This window comes from Pelodiscus sinensis, chromosome 2 (assembly GCF_049634645.1).
Source record: "Pelodiscus sinensis isolate JC-2024 chromosome 2, ASM4963464v1, whole genome shotgun sequence".
NCBI classification, from domain to species: domain Eukaryota; kingdom Metazoa; phylum Chordata; order Testudines; family Trionychidae; genus Pelodiscus; species Pelodiscus sinensis.
Genome location: NC_134712.1, coordinates 204,669,302 through 204,690,522, shown reverse-complemented (window position 1 = coordinate 204,690,522; position 21,221 = coordinate 204,669,302). Strand labels below are relative to the sequence as shown.

Sequence of the window (21,221 nt, the reverse complement as noted above, 5' to 3'; positions counted from 1 at the left end):
ATCAGATGTAGCAGTACCCTTTCTAAGGTAAAATAACCTCCCTGCTCCTACACAAGATTCCCCTATTTATACATCCAAAGATTGCATCGGTTCTTTTGGCCACAGCAATGGGTGCTCATGTTCAAATGGCTATTCAGCATGAACCCCATATCTTTTTCAGAGCCCCTACATCTGAAGATCGAATATCCCATTGTATAAGTAAGCCCTACATTGTTAATAGTTGCATACATTTAGCTTAATAAACATATTTGCTTGTGCCCAGCTCACCAATTTATATGATTGCTCTCAATCACTGACCTGTCTTCTTAACTCCCCAGAATTTATCACTGATTATTTTACATTTTCTTCCAGGTCATTGATAAAATGGCTAAAAAGCAAGGACCTCCTGGAAACACACCCCATAGATGATGAATCCCTATTTACATTTTCATACTGATCAAATAGTCAGTTTTTAATACCATTAGTGTCTGTTAATTTTTAACACTTATTAACCAAAGTTAATCTCAAAAAAAAGTTTTGAGATGAGTTTGACAAGTATTATTTCCATAAATCTATGTTGACTGGCATTCATTATCCTCCTCTAATTCTGTATTAATCAAGTCCTATATTAGCAGCACCATTGTCTAGTCCAAGATCAATGTCAGACTGACAGGTTTATAATTACTTAGTTCATTTTATTTATCTATTTAAAATATTGGCACAACATTTCCTCTCTTCCGGTGTTCTGGAACTTCCCCAGAAGTTGTTTTAATGACTTATTGAAAATGAAAATTAAATGTCCAGTGAACTCCTCACCAAGCTTTTTAAAATTCTTGGATGAAAGTTAGGTGGACCTGCTGATTTAGAAATGTCTGACTTCAATATCTGCTGTTTAACAGTCTCTGAATATATTAATAGAATGAAAAGAATTATCACCATCATAAAATAAGACTATGCCATCTGTTTTTTCTCCAATAGATAATACAAATTTTAATTGAACATTTCTGCCTTTTCTGTATTATTAATGATAATTCTATTATTTCAGTCTAGGGATGGACCAAAATCACTGTCATTATTTCTGTTCCTAATATATTAAAATTAATTTATTGGCTTTAATCTGCTTGCCATAGAATTGTGATTGTGTTCCTTTCCTTATCAGTTTCCTTTTCTTCAATACGTTATATAGGAGACCGCACCCATATATAATTTGTTTTATAGCTGCATTCACATAAAATGGCCATCTGAACAATGGCACTCAGGAGGAAGAGAAAACCCTTCCAGTGGTTGATTATTCATACAGTGCTTAAGATTAGTGTATATCTAATTGTAAGAGTTCTCGCTCAGTCCTGGGCCCATGACTGGTGCTTAGGCCTATATTTATTAGTCCGGCAACCCCTTTAAGACAGTGGGGCTTAAAGGTGGGGGAGGGTGCAATGTCCATACTAGCCTAAATGACAACACAGCCCCGACCTTGGTTCAGGGCGGGGTAGGCAAACACATAGTTCTCGGAGTCAAATGCTATACTCAGGCTCTGGTTCAGAGCATGGCAGGCAAACAGTTCTCAAGGAAGGGGAAACTGCCACCCAATATGGGGAGATGTGGGCCAGCCCAGGATCCTATCAGTGACAGTCTTGGCAGCCACTGGGGTTAGCAGGGAATCGGCTCTGAAACATGCTGACACATCACAGGGCTATCAGGTCCACCTGACCATCTTCCACTTCCCCTGGGCCACTTCTGGTCTCCCCCTCAGTCTGCACCTGGCTCCCAGCCAGTGGCAGGTTCACAGGGTCTGCATAGTCCACATTTGGGGTTAGGACAAAAAGGGTCTCTTCCTCAATGACTGGGCCTGGTGGCCCGAGCCAGTCATCAGCCTCAGCCACATCCTCAGAGTCCTCCCAGAGTGAGAGTTAAGGGTAGGCCTCTGCTGGGGCCCTACTACTGAGTTTCTGGGCTCAGCTTTCATACTTCTGGCCCCTCCCATAGGCCTCTGTGGACTTAAAGGGGCAGGCTCCATCTCAGCCCATCCAGTCTCAGAGAGGGGTTCTTCCTCCTTGGGGTCAGTGAGTGACCAACCCTGCTCACTACACTGATCTATATTTGAGTATCATCTATTCTTTTATAACTACACAGAGGAAAAGTGGTTTTCAAACTCTTTTTCTCATGAACCAATTGAAGAAAATTGTTGATGCCTGTGATCCAATATAGTTTGACAAGCATGTGGGACTGAGGATGAGAGCTTTAGGCTGTGAGAGGGGGCTCCAGCTTGGAGGGGTCAGGGTTGGCCCGGGGGGGAGGGGCTTACCTTGAGCGGCTCCTAGTCTGCGGTGCTGCCGGGGTGCTAAGGCAGGCTTCCTACCTCTCTTGGCACTGCAGACCATGCTGCACCCCAGAAGCAGCCAGCTGCAGGTTCCTAGCCAAGGGGCCTGCAGCGCTAGTACTCAGAGTAGGGGCAGTGTGTGGAGCCCTATGTGCTCGTTCCTCCTCCGCACCCCCTCGAGCTGGGCCTGCTGCTGGCTGCTTTTGGGGTGCAGCACAGTCTGTGGTACCAGGCTGGGCAGGAAGCTTGCTTTAGCACCCTCACTGATCAGTCTGCAGCAGTGAGACCCTGTGCCTGACATTCTGCGACTCAGTATTGGGTCGTGATCCCTAGCCTGAAAACCACTGCTATAGACAGTCCAGTTGTACCATGAAGCCTTAGCCATAGGAATGCTAGAATTACCTGTCAGATATGTGTTGGGCAGAGCAAGATTTCAGTTTGTCCCTGTAACTCACTTTAACCTCCATTTCATCTGCAAGTGATTAAATTTAGTTTAGAATGTCTGTAGCTGCAATGCATTTACATATACAATAGTTTTGAAAACAGTTCAAAGCAAATACTGTTGTTTAAGTTTAAAAATGTTACCATTTCCTTAAACAAAAACAAGGATAGCTAAATTTATCTCTGGTGTAATCCCATTGTAATGAGCATTGTTTCATCAGATATTAATTAATTACTGCCATTGATTAATAGCATGCATTGTTTGGGCTGCATTTAGCCAAAGCAACGTGGACCAAATTCAGTGGTATCTTAATTAGGTCATAGAACAGGCATAAATGACAAATTAGAATAGATTACACCAATTTGTTACTCAGTAGGTACACAAAATGAGTGTCCCAAGATAGATGAGAGACAGCAAAAAAAAAACCCCAAACCACCAATTCTCCGGAAGGTATGAGTTCCTCCTCCTCCCCTAATTTAACTCATGCTCATGCTATCCCCAACATTCCTGGGGTCATATTTAGCACTGCCATAAAAAGGCACAACTCCTATTAGATTTAAAGAGAATTGTACCTAACTATGCTTTTTGCTAAATTTGATTCCATAGAATACCAAAAGGAGTCTCATTTTGTACAGCCACTAACTTGCAAATCATGACACATATGCTGCTTAACCACCATACTCTGGCTAATTTACACCAGATGTGTAATTTATTATTCCGTTTATGTCACAATTAATATGATTCTTTGTCTTGCATCTGAAAAGAAATGCTGTACCTCAGATTCACATTTGCCCATGCAGACTGTACCTCAGATAAACCATTTGTAATGAATTCAGAAAGCTTTCATCCACTCCCACATTTCTGGATAATATATTTTAATTAAATACCCACTTTTTCTCTTCAGTATGAAAAAGTTTACTCTGTGAAGATGATTTCACTGTGGCTGTGTCCAGACTCAGGGGTTTTTTCGGGAAAAGTAGCCTTTTTCCGAAAAAAACTTCCCCTGCGTCCAGACTCAAGCCGCGTTCTTTCGAAATTAAATCGAAAGAACGCGGCTTTTCTTTCGATGGCGGTAAACCTCATTTCACGAGGAAGAACGCCTTCTTTCGAAAGTTCCTCTTTCGAAAGAAGGCGTTCTTCAATGTAAATAGGGCTTCTTCGAAAGAGAGCATCCAGACTCACTGGATGCTTTCTTTCGAAAAGCAAGCCGCTTTTTCGAAAGTTCAACGTGCAGTCTAGACGCTCTCTTTCGAAAGAGGCTCTTTCAAAAGTATCTTTCGAAAGAGGCTCTTTCGAAAGAGGCTTGCAGTCTAGACATAGCCTGAGAGAATTCTCCTCAGCCATTGTTTGGAATGAATATTAGTTTAACCACAAGAATCAAGAAGCAAAGCACAATAATGAGGCTATATGTACTATATATACAAATCTGTTTTAATGATGTTATCATACCAATTAACTAATTATTCTTGTGACAGTTACTGATTGCCTTTTTAAGTGGTCATCTTCAATTTTTCAAACTGTATCCAGTGAATTGAACTTTAAGAGTGCATCAGGATCTCAATATCAACAGAATGGTAAAATTATGATTTATTTTAATAATACACAGTGATATTATGATTCCATTTGTGTTGTCATTATAATAGAGTGTGAAACAATTGTCCACTCTGAGTGGATTCTGAAACTATTGAAGCTTTTACATTACTTTGAAGACATCAGCTAATAAATCGTTGGTGAACAATCTGCTTCATCTGCACTAATGAGGCTGCCAATAGCTTTCCAATTTAGAGTGCCTTCAGAAGCACTATTGATCTGTATATAAAAGACATATCTTGAAGTTAAATAAAAGGGAAAGACTAGTAGCCAAAATATTTAAGAGTTTTTTGAAACAAAAATCCACGTACATGAGCCTGATATTCCTATTAATAGAATAGCCATTTTTATAGCAATAAAAATGGATCATTTACAAGTATGAGGTTATGCTAAGAATGTACGCCCTATACATGAACAATATACTTATTACTTCCAAAGAATATCTGTGATGAATTATTTCAAGAGTAATGAATAAATGATCACTCTGTAGTTAATGACAGGAGTGAAAGAATGTAAAGATTAAGTACATTTTACTGTTGATACAGTACATTTTACTGTTATTTGTTTCCATAGATATTTCTGGAAAATGAAAACAAATAAAAACAAATCACACAGCAGCAGCATGAAAAGTTTAAAATACTGTAACCATGGATTCAAAATCCATTTCTGATATGTGTTTTGAGGCCAAACAGCATCATTTGCCTACTGGGCTGTCAGTGGGCTCCAGATATGAATCATTTTAATTATTTTTAATGGAGCGTTTATGTTTTTCCTTTTCATTGAGTATTCAGGTCACTTTCTGGTTGAATGGACAAGAATGTGATACGATTAAGGTTTCACTCTTATGCTGTTACAGCCTCATTCAACCTCTCCAATTTAATATCACTCCCTAATGAATTTGGTTTAAGCAATAGCATCAGTGCCAATGGGGAACTGAATGAGGGAATCCTAAATTGCTTCATGAAGTAAGCTCTTCAGTAGAAAAGAAGTTTGTAAAGCTTCATTTAAAACCTTTGAAGCAAGCAGAGAAATTGTAATCCTTAGATCACAAAAAAGGAGGGTCCTGAAGCGAAACAAGAAAATTTTTCCAGTGGTGATGTCTGAACATAACCTAACACTGTGGAGCCCTGTCTTGGAAGAGTCCTCTAAAATATACTGTAATACAAATAATCCCAATAAAGAGCTAATATTTCTATATTAACAGTGTGATGGCTGCATGACTCCAAGGACAGACATTGATTGTACTGTAAGAGTAACAGTAATGACAGAGACCTAGGAAGATCCCTTTAAAACTTAGCATGCAACTGAGATTTCATGTAATGAAGTAGCAGGTGCTAAGAAAACCTCCTAATTCTTAGGGTACATCTACATTGCACCCATAGCTTGAAATACGCTACGCAATATGAGTTACACAAATTGCGTAGCTTATTTCAAGTGTATTTTGAAATAGAGTGCTATTCTAAAATGAGTCTTAATCCTCATGGAACAAGATTTACAGATACATCGGAATAGTGAGCCCGTTATTTTGAAAGCTATTTTGAAATAATGGGCTTATTTAAAAGATGTGGAATAGCTATTTGAGGATACCAGAAGTATCCCGAAATAGCACCACTCTCCAGAGGCATCCTAAGTGTGCATCAAATGCTAAAGAGAACATATTAACTACCATTGCAAAAAACTTACATACCTCTGCTATGTTATTTTTTCATAATACATTTTGGCAGATCAGTTGTGGCACAGGCCTATAGCAAAAGATATTCTATTATTATTATGGATAAAAATAAATTTATTTAAACTGTGCCAAACTTGAAATGAAACAATTCATTAATATTATCTGACTAAATGGACTCTGACAAGTAGCTTCCTGTATACACACAGGCTAAAAATTGAGGATCACAACCCCCATCCATCAATCAGAATGAACTGTTATAGAATTCAATTGTAATTTGGTCAGAGTAAGGATTATAGGGTTTGACCATGAGTGAATAGAGAACCTTACAACATATAGCTGACTGGTATAACACACACAGTACTAAGAAGAACTTTGAAAACCTTTGGCATATAAACCGCCCAAGAGCTCTTCAAAGAATTAATTTTGAGTGATACTAATGTCATAACTTCAAAATAACTGTGCTCCATTGTCCTCAATTTTCTAAGCCGTTTTTGAATGTCATACTATTTGATCCACACCTAATAAGAAAACAGTGAGTTGGGAATCCAGTTTAATGTATCACTGAGGCTTGGTTTACACTACAGAGTTATGTTGACATAAGGAAGCTTATGTCTATCAATGGCACTGTACACACTGCAGACATGTTCCCACCATTGTGAGGGCATGTCTACACAGAAGGGCTAAAGCTGAAATAACCTATACAACTTGAGCTACTTCAATTGTGTAGCGCTTCAGTCAAAATAATTTATTTCAGCTTTGGGTACTGTCTACACAGCAGGAAGTCTGAGAAAGAACCTTCCTCCTCCGACTTCTCTTACTCCTCATATAATGAGGGTTAGAGGAGTCGGAGTACGAAGTGTTCCAGCTCAACATTATTTTGACATTATGTCGAAATAACTGCTTGTAGTGTCGACACAGACTATGTTATTTCAGAATAATGTCAATCATTCCAACATAACACTGCTGTGTAGATGTAAGCTACATGTCCTATTACACTGACATAACTCCAGCTCTACAAGAGGCATAGGGCTTACGGTGGAGTAGACATGGTATAGTTAGAGTGAAGCAATTGTCTATGGTCACAGTGAGGGTTACTTACTTCAGGTGTTGCCTGTTATTTTTGTCCAGGCTGAAGCTGTGAAATTTACAAGAAAGCCAGGCTGTAACCCTGGGATGTGTGGGGAACTCCAGCTCCAGTTCCAGCGGGCTTTGCTCACCTGGCTCCCTGGAGAGTCGACAGAGGTGAGGTTTTGGTTCCCTATGGTGAGTGGGAAGCAGAGATCCCAGGGGTGAAGCCAAGCTCCCTATAGGGAGCTGAGAGTCTGAGGAAGCAGAGAGCTGAAAGTGGCAGGAAGTGGTGACAGCCATGCTCCCAGCAGAGAATGGAGAGCCAAGAGCCTGGATTGTAGGGAGTCATGCTTCCAGTGGGGAGCTGTATGTGAAGCTGAGAACCCTGGCTCTAACCTCCATGCCCCTCTTACATCAGTGGAAGCACTTCTGGTGAGGACACATCCACCACAAAACACAAGAAGGGCAGTGTTGCCATGAGCCACCACAATAATTACTGCCGCGGATGTACATCAACTTAACATAGCTTAACCTAACCTTGTAGTGTAGACATAGCATATGTCTCTTGTGCTAGGCTGTATCAGACAATAATGGTTCAATGTGAGCTAACAAAAACAATCACACTTTAAGGCTCCAAATTAGTACCTGTCTTATCTCCAGAAATCCTCAGGAGGAGAAAGGTATTTATTTATAAGCAGCAGAAACATCACCTATGTGAAATACTGCTTTCCCAAAGTCTAAGAACTATAACCTCACATCTACACAGCTTCCAAGGCCATTGCTAGTGTTGTGGTGGCAAGGATGACTGCTCAGTCTAGCTGCCAAAGTACATGGTCAGTGGGCAGGCAGAAATGTACTCAGGTGGCTAGCCCAAGCCAGTGTGGCCACATTAATATACAGTAAAACTCCGATGGTCCGGCATCTGACGGTCTGGCACTCCTGATGGTCCGGACCATTGGAGCTGCTCTGCCCCCAGCTTCCCCGATTCAGCCGCTGCTAAAACTGACCAGCGCTGAATCCGGGAAGCAGGGGGCAGAACAGCTGGAGTGCTGCCAGGTAGGTCCAGTAGCGCTGCCCCTCGGGGCTGCGGGACCAACCCAGCAGCACCCCAGCTGTCCCGGATTCAGCCGCTGCTGAAATTGACCAGTGGCTGACTCCAGGAAGCCTGAGACAGAGCTGCTCTGCCCCAGCTTCCTGGAGTCAGCCCTGGTCAGTTTCAGCAGCAGCTGACTTGGGGACACCTGGGGCAGAGCAGCTGGGGTGCTGCTGGTTGGTCCAGTAGCGCCGCTCCTCGGTGCTGTGGGACCAACCCAGCAGCCTTCCAGCTGCTCCGCCCCAGGCGTCCTGATTCAGCCGCTGCTGAAACTGACCAGGGCTGACTCCAGAAAGCCCAGGGCAGAGCAGCTCTGCCTCTGGCTTTCTGGAGTCAGCCGCTGATCAGTATCAGCAGCGGCTGACTTGGGGACACCTGGGGCAGAGCAGCTGGGGTGCTGACGGGTTGGTCTCGCGGCGCCAAGGGTCAGCTCTACCGGACCAACCCAGCAGCACCCCAGCTGTTCTGCTTCAGGCGTCCCAGATTCAGCCGCTGCTGAAACTGACCAGCAGTGGCTGAATTGGGGACTCCTGGGGAAGAGCCGGACTATCAGAAGGGAGGGCTATGAGGGGATCTGGGGTAGCATCCCCCCACCCCACCCCAGACCCCTCATAGCCCCCACTTCTGTTAGTCCGGCATATCTGATAATCCGGCACCCCCTGGGTCCTAAAGGTGCCGGATTATCGGAAGTTTGCTGTATTTAGTCCACTAGCTCACACAAAGCTACCACATCTGCCTGCCCAGGCTGAGAAGAATCTCCTCAGCTGTTGTGTAGCTATGTCTTAAGAACACCTCTTCTTCTGCATAAACAGTTCTTACTTACAAACGAGCAGGATCCTGAAGTTGAAATCTATTCAGAGCCTCCAATACTGATATTTCAAAGAGAGATGGAATTTTAGGTTATGCTCGGTTCTTTGGTCGGTGTCAGTCTTGATTTTATTTTCACAGTAGAAAAATCTCTCCTTTGCTATAGTTCATTTGAGATCTAGTCCTGGAATGTATTGAATATCTCTTGAGACTAGCTTGCAGGTTGAAAGCTGTACTCATTAGAGACCACTGCTGAGTCATCTCTAGCTTTCATCTCAGTGGAGGATTTTATAAGTAGTTTCTCTAATTTTTTTCTGCCGTGTGGGTGATTGTATAGAGTGTCTTTCCATTGCTGCCATGTGCAAAGGTTTTGATTGGAACTGACTAACCACTTTTCAAAACTAATGCATTTCTTTTGAGAGAGACAAGGTGGGTGAAGTACCGGTAATATGTTTTATTCTCTCGCCCACCTTGTCTCTCTAATATCTTGGGACTGACGTGGCTTCAACTACACTGCATATATTTCTTTTAAGAGATGGTTACCTATTTTAATTACTATGTGTGTGTGTAAAGAAAGTGATAGAACATGAGCTTACCTTTATCTGCAGAATAGCAGCAACAAAAACTTCTTTCTAACCCTCACTTATTAGAGACTAGCAAAAAGAAAACAGAGAATAGGCAATGCAAAACAAGAAACTAAAGTTTAGATTAATGTAGTCTCTAAATGTATTCTTTGATATACAACGTTTTAAAATCCAGTGCCAGTGGAAATAATACATCCATTTATGTGAGTTCTCTTTGCTTAAATATTGGCTTCAGTAGTTTTACTTCATTCTTTGTGGCTCATAATGATTCTGGCACCTGTTATTTAAAATCGGGTAGCTCAGTGTGTTTGATAAAGAGATATTAATATTGCAAAACTCTACAGTATTAGATTCAGAATGATTAATCTCTTTTGGTGTCATTTTACTTGGTTGTGCTATGCTGTGTGGGAAGCCTGGTTCAGAAATCACCCCAGAAGAAAATCCCTGGTGTTTCAGCTTCTCATTGTAAGCAGGAGTGACCGCATACTTACAGGGTTACATGTGTAATATGCCCTGCAGCTGATGAAATTTGAGCTTATAGCAATCACGGCCCAGCAGAAGTGATCCCAGAGATGATAGTCTCTTCAATTAGGTCCAGAAACAGGAAGTAAAAGAGATAATGGAACAGATTAGTTTCCATGGGCTAGATTAATTAGAAAACTTTGGTGCTTAACACCAACCTTTGGGCTCCCCAGCATTGACAAAACCACCACTCAGTTTCACCAGAAGTCCCTAAGTATCTAACTTCCCATTGGAAAATCTCTTAAATTTTTTGCCAGTGGGCACATGCATATCTACTTAAATTATAACACAGCCTAGGCACTCAGTGCCTCGCTTATGCCTAATACCCTCCCGGATTCCTTAACTGGACATTTCCCTTCCTCTTCTACTTGATTTGATAAATGTGCTCTGAGCATGCCTGACACACATGTTGTCATGACATGGCTTACAACTAATAGTCCAGTAATTAGGGCATTCATCTAGCAAGTGGGAAACCCAGTTTTGAATTCCTGCTCTCCCTGAATTGGTGCAGGGACTACAGCTTGGCTCTCCTACTTTCCAGGTCAGTGTCGTTACTACCAGGTGGGGAATGGGGGGAAGCTTACTCTCAGTGTCTCATGCTAAAGCTGTTCCACTTTGTATAGATAATTGAATTAGAGACAGAAAAACTTGAATATTTTTCTGCCTATGGTCCTTGAGCCTCCATCAATTGTACCTACCTTATCTTGATAGTCTACATGGAGAACAAAATTCACTATGTACACTAAGGCTGTGTCTAGACTGGCCAGTTTTTCCGGAAAATCAGCCGCTTTTCCGGAAAAACTTGCCAGCTGTCTACACTGGCCGCTTGAATTTCTGCAAAATCACTGACTTCCTGCTGTAAGAAATCAGTGCTTTTTGCAGAAATACTATGCTGCTCCCGTTCGGGGAAGAGTCCCTTTTGCACAAAACTTTTGCGCAAAAGGGCCAGTGTAGACAGCTGAGATTTGTTTTCCACAAAAAATCCCCAATTGCAAAAATGGCGATCGGGGCTTTTTTGCAGAAAAAACGTGTCTAGATTGGCCACGGACGCTTTTCCTCAAAAAGTGCTTTTGCGGAAAAGTGTCCGTGCCAATCTAGATGCTCTGTTCCAAAAATGCTTTTAACGGAAAACTTTTCCATTAAAGCATTTCTGGAAAATCATGCCAGTCTAGACGTAGCCTATCTGTAATACAAAAACAGCTGCTCTTATGTTAACAATATATTATGAAAGCCTGATGTCACTGAAGTCAATATCAGAACTCCCATTGGCTTGAATCCTGTATGTACACTAGTTATGCAACCTTTAAGTTTGTCTTTAAAATTAGATAGGTTTCATGTGCATAACCTCATTGAGACTCTCTGTAGTACTTAAAATCAATCACATTTTGAAAGCTATCATTTTACAACACTTACATACAAAACCCTCAAGTGTAGAGAAGTGGAATACTTTTTGGCATCAATATATATGAAAATGGGGAATCTGCCAAAGGAGCTGGCAGTGTATGTTCACAGCTAACTTCTTATTTAGCTAAAAACAGCTTGGATAGAAAACATGTTTTCTAAACTTTTTCCAAGAATATCAAAGCTTATTTTTGTTAATTACATCTTTTAAATTATCCATTTTGTCAATCATTTGTGACTGACTACATCTCATTGGAGTTGCTCTATCTGCATTCCCATGAGTGTTCACTTTGGGAAGGGGGAGGAAATGGTATTGAGTTATGTTTTTCCAAAGAGCAGCAGGGAGACATAGTGGTTTGGCACATACCCCAAGATTGGGTACTGATTCAATTGCTGTGTTGGTTTTTTAAATGTGTTTTGTTTTTGAGGATGTTTCTGATTGCTGTTAGCATGATGTTAGCCTAAAACATGGAAACAAATGTTGCATAAGTGGACAGAATGCTAGCTAAATTTGAGACTAGCAATGTACTCCTTATGATTTTCTTTACTTTTTCATGGTCAGTCTAACAGAAAGTGTACAAAATTGGTACAGAACTATTAAGTAACTAAGATAATAGGAAGTATGGTTTCAGTTTCACACACACACACACACACACACACACACACACACACACACACACACACACACAGATGTTACTTACATGAAATCAAACACTACCAAGACTGTGTGTGTCAGAGATGGCTAATTCAAGTGAAGTATTAAAGTTCCTGAAAGCCAAAACACACAGCAACTCAGTACATCATTGAATGAGTCAAATCCACAGCTGATATAAATCAATGTAGCACCATTTATTTCAATAGAGCTAGGCCTTGTACATCAGCTGAGGACGTAGCATGTGGACTAAGGGGACAGATTTTTAAAGCTGCTGAAAAATGCAGATAGCTGCTGAAAAATGCAAAAAAATGTCAACCTCCCACTTTAAACAAATCTGACACGGTCTCTCTTTTTCTTAAGAAGTTTTAGGACATGATCCAAAGCTTGTTGAAGTCAACCGAATGAACCTCATATTCTTGTGTGGTCTTTAGATCAGGCCCTTAAACCATTCAGAGAAACATTCCCATTTTGAAAGCTGTGTGGAATCTGCTAAAACAATAGTCTCCAACCCTTTTTAAGCATTAAAAAAATCACTTTTTGAATGGAAGTGCAATCCAGAATCTCTCTCAAACCCAAATACTCTTGTCCCGCCTCCTTCTCTACCCCTTCTCTGAGACACCACCCTTTGCTAATTCCATCCTCTCACACTTTCACGAGGCTAGGGCAGGGGATTGGGGCTCAGGAGGGGAAGCAGGCCCAAGGATAGTGCTGAGGGGTTCAGAATATGGGAGGCAGGCTCAGGGCTGAGACTGGGGAAATTGGTGTGTAGAAGGGAGTGTTCAGGATTGGGACAGGAGTTTAGGCTCTAACTGGGCACTGTTACCTCAGGTGTTTCCAGGTGGTGGCATAGTGGAGCTATGATTGTTCCTTCCTAAGTGGAGCACTTTGCATTTGTCCTTATTAAACTTCATCCTATTTACCTCAGACCATTTCTCCACTTTGTCCAGATCATTTTGGATTAGGACATTATCCTCAAAAGCGTTTTCAACCCCACCCAGCTTGGTATCACCTACAAACTTAATAAGAGTACTCTCTAAGCCAGTATCTAAATCATCGATAAAGTTTTTTTAACAGAACCAGTCCCAAAACTGACCCCTGCGAAACTCCATTTGTTATGCCCTTCCAGCACAACTGTGAACCATTAATAATTACTCTCTGAGAATGGTTATTCAGCCAGTTATGCACCCACCTTATAGTAGCCCTATCTAAGTTGTATTTTCCTAATTTATCGATGAGAAGGTCATGCAAGACTATCAAATGCTGTACTGATGTCTAGGTATACCACATTCACCACTTCCCCCTTATCTACAAAACTTGTTATCTTAGGGTATGTCTGCACTAGCTCATTAATTCAAGCTAGGTAGGCAAATCAGGCAACTGGAGTTGCAAATTAAGCCTGGGATTTAAATGTCCTGGGCTTTATTTGCATGTTCCCGTCCGGCCGCCATTTTTAAATCCCCCTTAGTTCGAACGCACTGCCTGCGGCTACACGCGGCAGTTTAAGGTTAATCCGAACTAAGTCCTTAGTTTGGAGTAACTGTTATACCTCATTCCATGGGAGTTTACCATTAACTTCACTGTGACCGAAGAGACCAGCATGGAGCACATTTGAAAATGCCAGACAGCATGTTTATATTTATTTAAACATATAATGTTGGGTTGCAGTTTTAGAGAATGCTGCCAGAATGTAGATCTGGACACTTTTAAATCAAAGGTTTCACTTTCTCTTCCATGAAAATAAATGAAACTATTACAATAGATACATGCAACAGTATATTAAAGCAAAATGCAGGACAATGTAGCACTTTAAAGACTAACAAGATGGTTTATTAGATGATGAGCTTTCGTGGGCCAGACCCACTTCCTCAGATCAAATAGTGGAAGAAAGTAGTCACAACCATATATACCAAAGGATACAATTTAAAAAAAATGAATAAATATGAAAAGGACAAATCACATTGCAGAACAGAAGGGGGATGCGGGGGGGTGGGAAGGGGGAGGAAGGAAGGTAAGTGTCTGTGAATTGCTGATATTAAAGGTAGGGAGAGTGGGATGTTTGTGAGTTAATGGTATTACAGGTGATAATTGGGGAAACTGTCTTGGTAATGGGTGAGAAAGTTCAAAGACTTGTTAAGTCCTTGTTGGTAAGTGTCGAATTTTAACATGAATGACAGTTCAGAGGATTCCCTTTCAAGTGCAGATGTAAAAGGTCTTTGTAGCAGAATGCAGGTGGCTAAGTCATTTAGAGAGTGTCCTTTCTGGTTAAAGTGGCAAGAAACTGTTTTCTCTTTGTGATCTTGTCTGATATCTGTTTTGTGGGCATTAATCCTTTGGTATATATGGTTGTGACTACTTTCTTCCACTATTTGATCTGAGGAAGTGGGTCTGGCCCACGAAAGCTCATCATCTAATAAACCATCTTGTTAGTCTTTAAAGTGCTACATTGTCCTGCATTTTGCTTCAACTACCCCAGACTAACACGGCTACATTTCTATCAGTATATTAAAGGTCTGGATACAATATATTGAAGAGTTTGGTATAATACACTGCTTTCTCTCCCCACCCCACTCCCAGCTTTCTTCGCACATACCTGCATAGGAATCAGATAGTCACCTATTTCATGCATAAAGTTGCACAAGGAAACAGTTGTGCCCCAAAATATACTTATGAACTTAACATCTTAGATTCCCCTAAAGCAATACTCAACAGCCCTCTCTGAGGATGTAGTAGGCATGTCTAATAAAAATGTTTCATGGTTAGATGAGATTAAAGGTGAGAGACCGATGTCCTCAGACTTGCAGCCCTTTTATACAACCCACCCAGGCGCAGATTGTCTGCCTTAATCTTTCTGCTGATTGGCTCCTGCCACATCCCTCTCCAAGAGCTTTTTTTGTCCCTTTTTAGTCTGTGTGAGACAACAGACTGAATTCAGAAGTAACACCCATGAACCTCTGCTGATTAGAATACCTGTTATTATTGGCTTACACCATGCCCATTAGCTATGAGACAAGAGATCAATACAGATGCAGCACAAAGAGTGTGGTAATGCAGCACATCAGTGTGAAGGCAGTTTTGATTTAGGAATCAGCATCCCTGCATACAGCAAGAGGAATGTTAGTTACCCCACTACAGGTTCACTTTCTAACATGCTGGCATATGGTACACTGTCCACCCTATCCCAGTCAGGCTACGCTATATGTAGCTGTGTTGACCTGGGGATTTTGTTACAAAGGTGGATCCATAAATCTATTGCACAGCCTGAACAACATGCAAAAGTATGGACTGATATCAGCAACTACTCCTTAGAATCGGGTAGATACTTCCATGACTCAGACATACAAGTCATCAACTGCTGAGCACAGCCTTGTAGCCTATTTGTCACATTCCAAGCAGACTGTTTCAGATGGGATTCCATATGCATTTTAGGCACATCAGAGAGTCCACTTCAGTGTTTGAAGGAAGAGTGACACTTTTGATTTAATATCTTTTGTACTGCTTGGAAATTTAATACCTGTTTACCCTCAAGATTTGAACCAAGGACCTTCAGTATCAGAACACCTCCATCTACCATTTGTGTAAAAGGGAATAATTCCTTTAACTGATGGAAAAGTAGTAGAAAGTTAACCTCATATGGACCAGTTCCTGGAGAGCAATGGGTTATACATGGTGAAGGTTTCATAAGCTACACAACAGAAGGGACAATCAAGCACAAAAGAGCAGAAAGTCTAGGGGAGAGTATACATAGTGAGAAAGGATCAAAGTAAAGACTTATGTTTATGAAAGATAAAACAGTTCCTTTGAAGGGAAGGCAAAATAAAAAAATTATTTCATATAATTTGTGAAGACTCACCTATTATAAATATTTCTTCTAGAATTGTGTATATATGTTGATGAATTTTTTCTAGATGTGTATTAGCTGGGACTCCATCTGATTCTGACTATCATTGCCTGAAGATTACTCCCTTTCATTTTATCCCAACTTATGTTGTTCACGCTTGTGGATGCCCTTCCTCTGGCTCTGAAAAAATGGACAGTCCCTTGCCTTAGCCAGCTAGTGTTAACCTGAAGGCCATCCGGGGTGGTTTCTTGACAATGATGCACTCTCTTTAAGAATGATTTATCTTGTAATGTACTGTCTAGTGAGCATATACACTGTTATATGTGCACTACCATTAGGACAGTATGTTGAGGTACATACCATCAGTGATAATTCATGAAGATTCTTATTCAGTGCCAGTGGTTTTGGAGGAGAAAGTTCCTATGCCCTGTGTGCAGATGACAGACATCTGTGGTGTGCGTGAGTATACATTCTTACACTCCACAGTGCTCCTAATTCTTACTGGCCTGGGAAGGTTTGCTGTAGACAAAATTTAGATCCTATGCATTCTGCTACACCACGAACACTATTGGAATGAGTCTCAATTTGTACTTAAAAAAACAGTAGAACTGATTAAAGAATAAATTGTAATACACTTACATTGAATAGTAATTTACTTTTCAAACAATCCTACTGATTTTAACAGGTTTAATCAAGGATTAAGGTACTACTGAATGTGAGGAAGATCATCAGCATCTGAAATCAATGTGAATATGCTCATGATTTTTCAGTGTTCAGCACTAGTTAAATACACTGCATGACCCACACAATCCTCACACTATTCAGAAAATATAGAAAGACTGAGGGGAAAAAAAGGTTGTTGTTTAAAAAGAAAACTAGATTAGAAATTAAAGGTTTTAAAAATATAATGTTAATTAATCAAATAGTAATGATCTAAGATTCTGTGATTTTATTAATCTGGGTTTTTTTATTTAAACAATCATGAAAACAGAGGTGCACCAAATAAAAAGCATGCTATTTAATTAACAAAAGCAGAGGGAATTAAAAAATCTAAATAAAATAATTAAAGATCAGAGATAGTGTTTAATCCTGTTGCTGAATTTTAATTAGTGGCTACATACAGTTTAATTGTAACATCGGTCTGCAATATTTATAGTCTAATAAAATGATCCAAAATTTTATTCTAATATGTTTTTGAACCTTTTATAGATTGACTAAAATAAAAATACTTCCAAAATAAATACATGTAATTAAATAGTTACTGTTGTTATTTTCATATTTGGCTCAACAGAAGCTTGTTTTTCTGCTGCAATACCAACATTGTTTCTTTCTATTCCATTTTAGAGCACTGAGAGGCAGCGTGTTTACTGTTACATACAGCACTATGGATATGGATTCATGGTATCTCTGTCCTTGAAGCAGGCACATCTTTTATTTTTGTTTTGTTGCTGTGTCAATAGCTTTAGGGATTGTTATAGTAGCATGTGCTATAGAAATGTACTCATGTAACATTCTACAGTATATTCCTAGATGATCAAACTAAAGAAAAATAACCAAATGTACCATTAGAACAAAGTACTGTTCTAACTCTTGAAACTCACAGTAAAATCCATTTCATATATAAAGAGATGTACTAGTTTAAAGGATAATTTTCAATTGCAGAACTGACAGGAAAAAAAAAAAAAAACCTGTCCAGATCATCTTATCAGGTTTAAGCTTTATCACTGGATTGGGCACATTTGGCAGAGTTGATCTTTTGTCCCATGGACCTCACAGCTGCAAGTACCACTTGTTTGGGAGGATCGGGTAATTAAATTTGTTATAATTAAACAGCGTCTCTCCCCTGCATAACCAATGTATGACTCTATCCCACTTTGTCATCTCTGAGCCTTACAATGAACAAGCCCCAGATTTACCGGTGACTGAATCATAATTAGAACTCATTTTTAGTCTCCATGCAATTCTCTTACCCAAACTCTGGCACATGGTAAGTTTATAGAAAATGACTTTGTGACCACTGGCAAATTGCCTTACCTAGATCTTATATGCCAGTCTTCAAAGGCCTGCTTTCAAGAGATCCAACTGAACAAAACACAAACACACACTGAACACCACTATATGGTGATGCTGCATGGAGATTTTGTGTGTGTAAATAAGAGGCTGTCCAGTCTCTTTCTTCTGAATACCCTTTTCTGACTTCATAAATATTTCACATGTGAACAAGGATTACAAATCATTTATCCAAGACCTTGGAGCATGCACAGTAAGGAGGTTGTGGCTGAATGTATAACTTTATAAATTCCCGAAAACCTGACAATCCTACCACAGTGGATTCTTATGACTGCCAGGCTTCTCTGGTGTATGTTTGCAGAGTGATCCTGCAATATTAGAAACACAAGTTAGGTGAGGTAATATCTTTTTTTGAACCACCTTCTGCTGGTGAGACAGACCATCTTTTGAGCTTCAACACAGCTCTATTTCAGGTATGGTGATACAGAATGGCTTGCCAAATGCACAGTACTTCATCTTGCTTACTAGTGTTAATGATATTGCAGATATCTCTAGCTATTTTGAATAAGTATGAAAAGATACTTAAAAGCTACATTTGACCCTGAAAAACATACAGTATTATCAATATGTATGTACTGAAGTGATGTTACTGACCACTCACAAAATTCCAACTACTGTCTCTTCATTCCCCACCCCAAATATTTGAATCTTGAGCACCCATCCCCTAGAATTTACATTGTATGGGATTACTCCTTAACACTAGTTGTATCATAATCGGATGTTCCTACACAAGTGGGCTAAGCTATGCCAGATAGTAGGTGGATAGCAGTGCACATATGTGGTACTTCCACCTTCCCAGGCAGGTGGGCAGGGAATGGACAGAGCTTTGTCATCCCGCCACACAAGCCACCAAGTGATCTAATCTTCATCAGTTGTAGGTCTCAGATGATTTTACCTTCCTTCTCCTGTAAGTGTGGGGGAGGGGGGAGAGTGGGAAGCCAATTGTAACTCTGAATTACAATCTAGTTCTCAAGTCGCCTCTTGGAGCAGTGCAATGATATGCTGCTCCTCGGTGCTTCTTCTGGTCAGTCCACAAATTTACCCTAAGTAATAATGCATGACAAAACATGCAATACAAACAAATTATTTAAAAGAAACAAAATGCGATCTAAAATGGGTTCTAGGTGAATAGTATTACAGATAAGTTGTGAAGAATATTAGCAGAAAACATATGCAGATGGTATTGGAGTTTAAATCTTTTTTTAAGATCCATTTTCTTCTAATACAATCGTACTCCTCTAACACTACAGAACCTGGTATCATCCAAAGAAAATGTCAGGCCTCTAAAAAGCAAAGGATGGGCAATTCTACAGATTATTGGATCATATCCTATTTAGAGATCTAACCTTTTTAGCCCAAAAGAAAAGCAGAGAGAAAGGCAGTGCAGTGTCACTGTTAAAATGGCCAAATTACAGTAATTTGGTGCTGTTATTGTATTTTGCTAAATGCAGCACTCAGCAAATCCCTGTCTGAGTCACCAGCAATATGAACAACATTTTTAATCAGGTTAAATTAACATGCTATGGTTGAACACTAGTAAAAACAAAAGTTTGAAAAAGCTTGTTTGTTTGGGTTGTATTTTATCTCCAGTGTGTGGACATCATTTGTTTCAATAACTGTTGAAACAACAAGCTAGACTACTATAAACACTAAACAGTGTTTAAACCACAGTTATTTAACATGTAATATATTGAAAACATAAAAGTTAGTCAATTATAAGTGAAAAAGTTCTCACAAATTTCTTCTCTTATGTGATCTAGCTACAAAGGGCATCAGCATCCCTTTAACTGTCAGGATAGTTAAACACTGGAATAAATTGCCCAGGGAGGGTGTGGAATCTCAGTCTTTGGAGATATTTAAGAGAAGGTTAGATAAATGTCTATCAGGGATGATCTAGACAGTATTTGGTCCTGCCATGGGGGCAGGGGACTGGACTCGATGACCTCTCGAGGTCCCTTCGATTCCTAGTATTCTATGATAATCATGCCTAAGGGCCACCTGTACCAAAGTTTGTAGTGTATGGCAGGAGAATGAGTTTTGCACAGCTTCTGTGCACCTACTCTCAACATGGATGGGTAACAATGAGCTGGCCCTTGCTCCAGATTCATGGCAAAACCACAACTGAACCCCCAAAAAGTAACATTTATTTCAGTTCCCTCTGCCAGAAAGTTCAAGCTTTACCCACCACCCATGTGCTGTAATTTTGGTCAAGCTTTCCATGTCTGAAACAGAGCTTGAATCTCCACTTTAAGTGGAAAGCTGAAGCCAGCCTTAACAACTGAAATGCCAGCTTACTTATTTCATGTCCTTAATTCAACACATATATGCCTACAATTATTTTAAATGACAGTGTAGGAGTCCTGACTGAAAATCAGGACACTTGAATAATTCCAGATATTTAAATTATCATCACCTCTATACTGATTGTAAGTCACAAAATGTGTTCATACTTTCCAAGCAGAAAAATGGTTTTATAGATAGCAACTTTTTTACAAAATTGCTTTATCAGCCTACAACTGGGATGCAGAAATTCTGCTCAGTCCATCCCATGGCATCTATTCCAGTTTAGCATCCTCATCCACTCTACACTGGTATCACAAAGTGGGCCTCCCCCATGTAACCATGGTTATTCAGACCCTCCTATGAGCCATAATAATATTTTAACTTTCATCATTGACTTAGGGAACAAGCACACAAATCCGTTCCTTGGCAGACTGGATGTGCGAATGCCTAAATACCCATTTGACAAACTGGTATCTGAACAGCCCTTATATTGAGGCAAAGTGGAGCAGAAAGCTTTGTGCTGGCCCTCCCCGCCCTGAGACATTTCCCCCTTAGATAGACTGAGTGGACCTCAGTTGTGTGCGCAGATACACATTTTTGGTAGACTAGTAAAGTAGAATACAATGGATATCAGGAGTTTTCACCCATATTTCTCCATAACACAGAAGCAGCAGCAGACATGAATGAAGAGGACTGTTGGGGGAAAAAGTAGTTCTGCCATAATATATTCTTTGAAAAATGTATGACAGTGAAATATAATCCCAAACTTCATGTAGGAGTATGGCCTCTAAGCTAAATGCAATGCTCAAGAGCTGTACCTGCAACACTACCATTGGATAGCTTACGGCCTCCAACTCTCAGGGTAAGGATAAACTAGATAATATTTTGATTCACAGATAA

General features: G+C 40.2%; 1 long non-coding RNA gene across 1 annotated transcript in view; it reads right to left on the bottom strand.

The window, feature by feature from the left end:
- Window positions 1–2,594: 2,594 nt before the first annotated feature.
- LOC142826835 (uncharacterized) overlaps window positions 2,595–21,221 on the bottom strand; it is a 49,179-nt gene continuing 30,552 nt past the window's right edge. Inside the window, exons 2-4 of the long non-coding RNA XR_012901096.1 lie at window positions 10,044–10,134; window positions 6,016–6,070; window positions 2,595–2,768 (exon numbers count right to left, since the gene is read on the bottom strand). This is a non-coding gene — a long non-coding RNA (uncharacterized LOC142826835). The remainder of the gene's footprint in view (window positions 2,769–6,015; window positions 6,071–10,043; window positions 10,135–21,221) is intronic.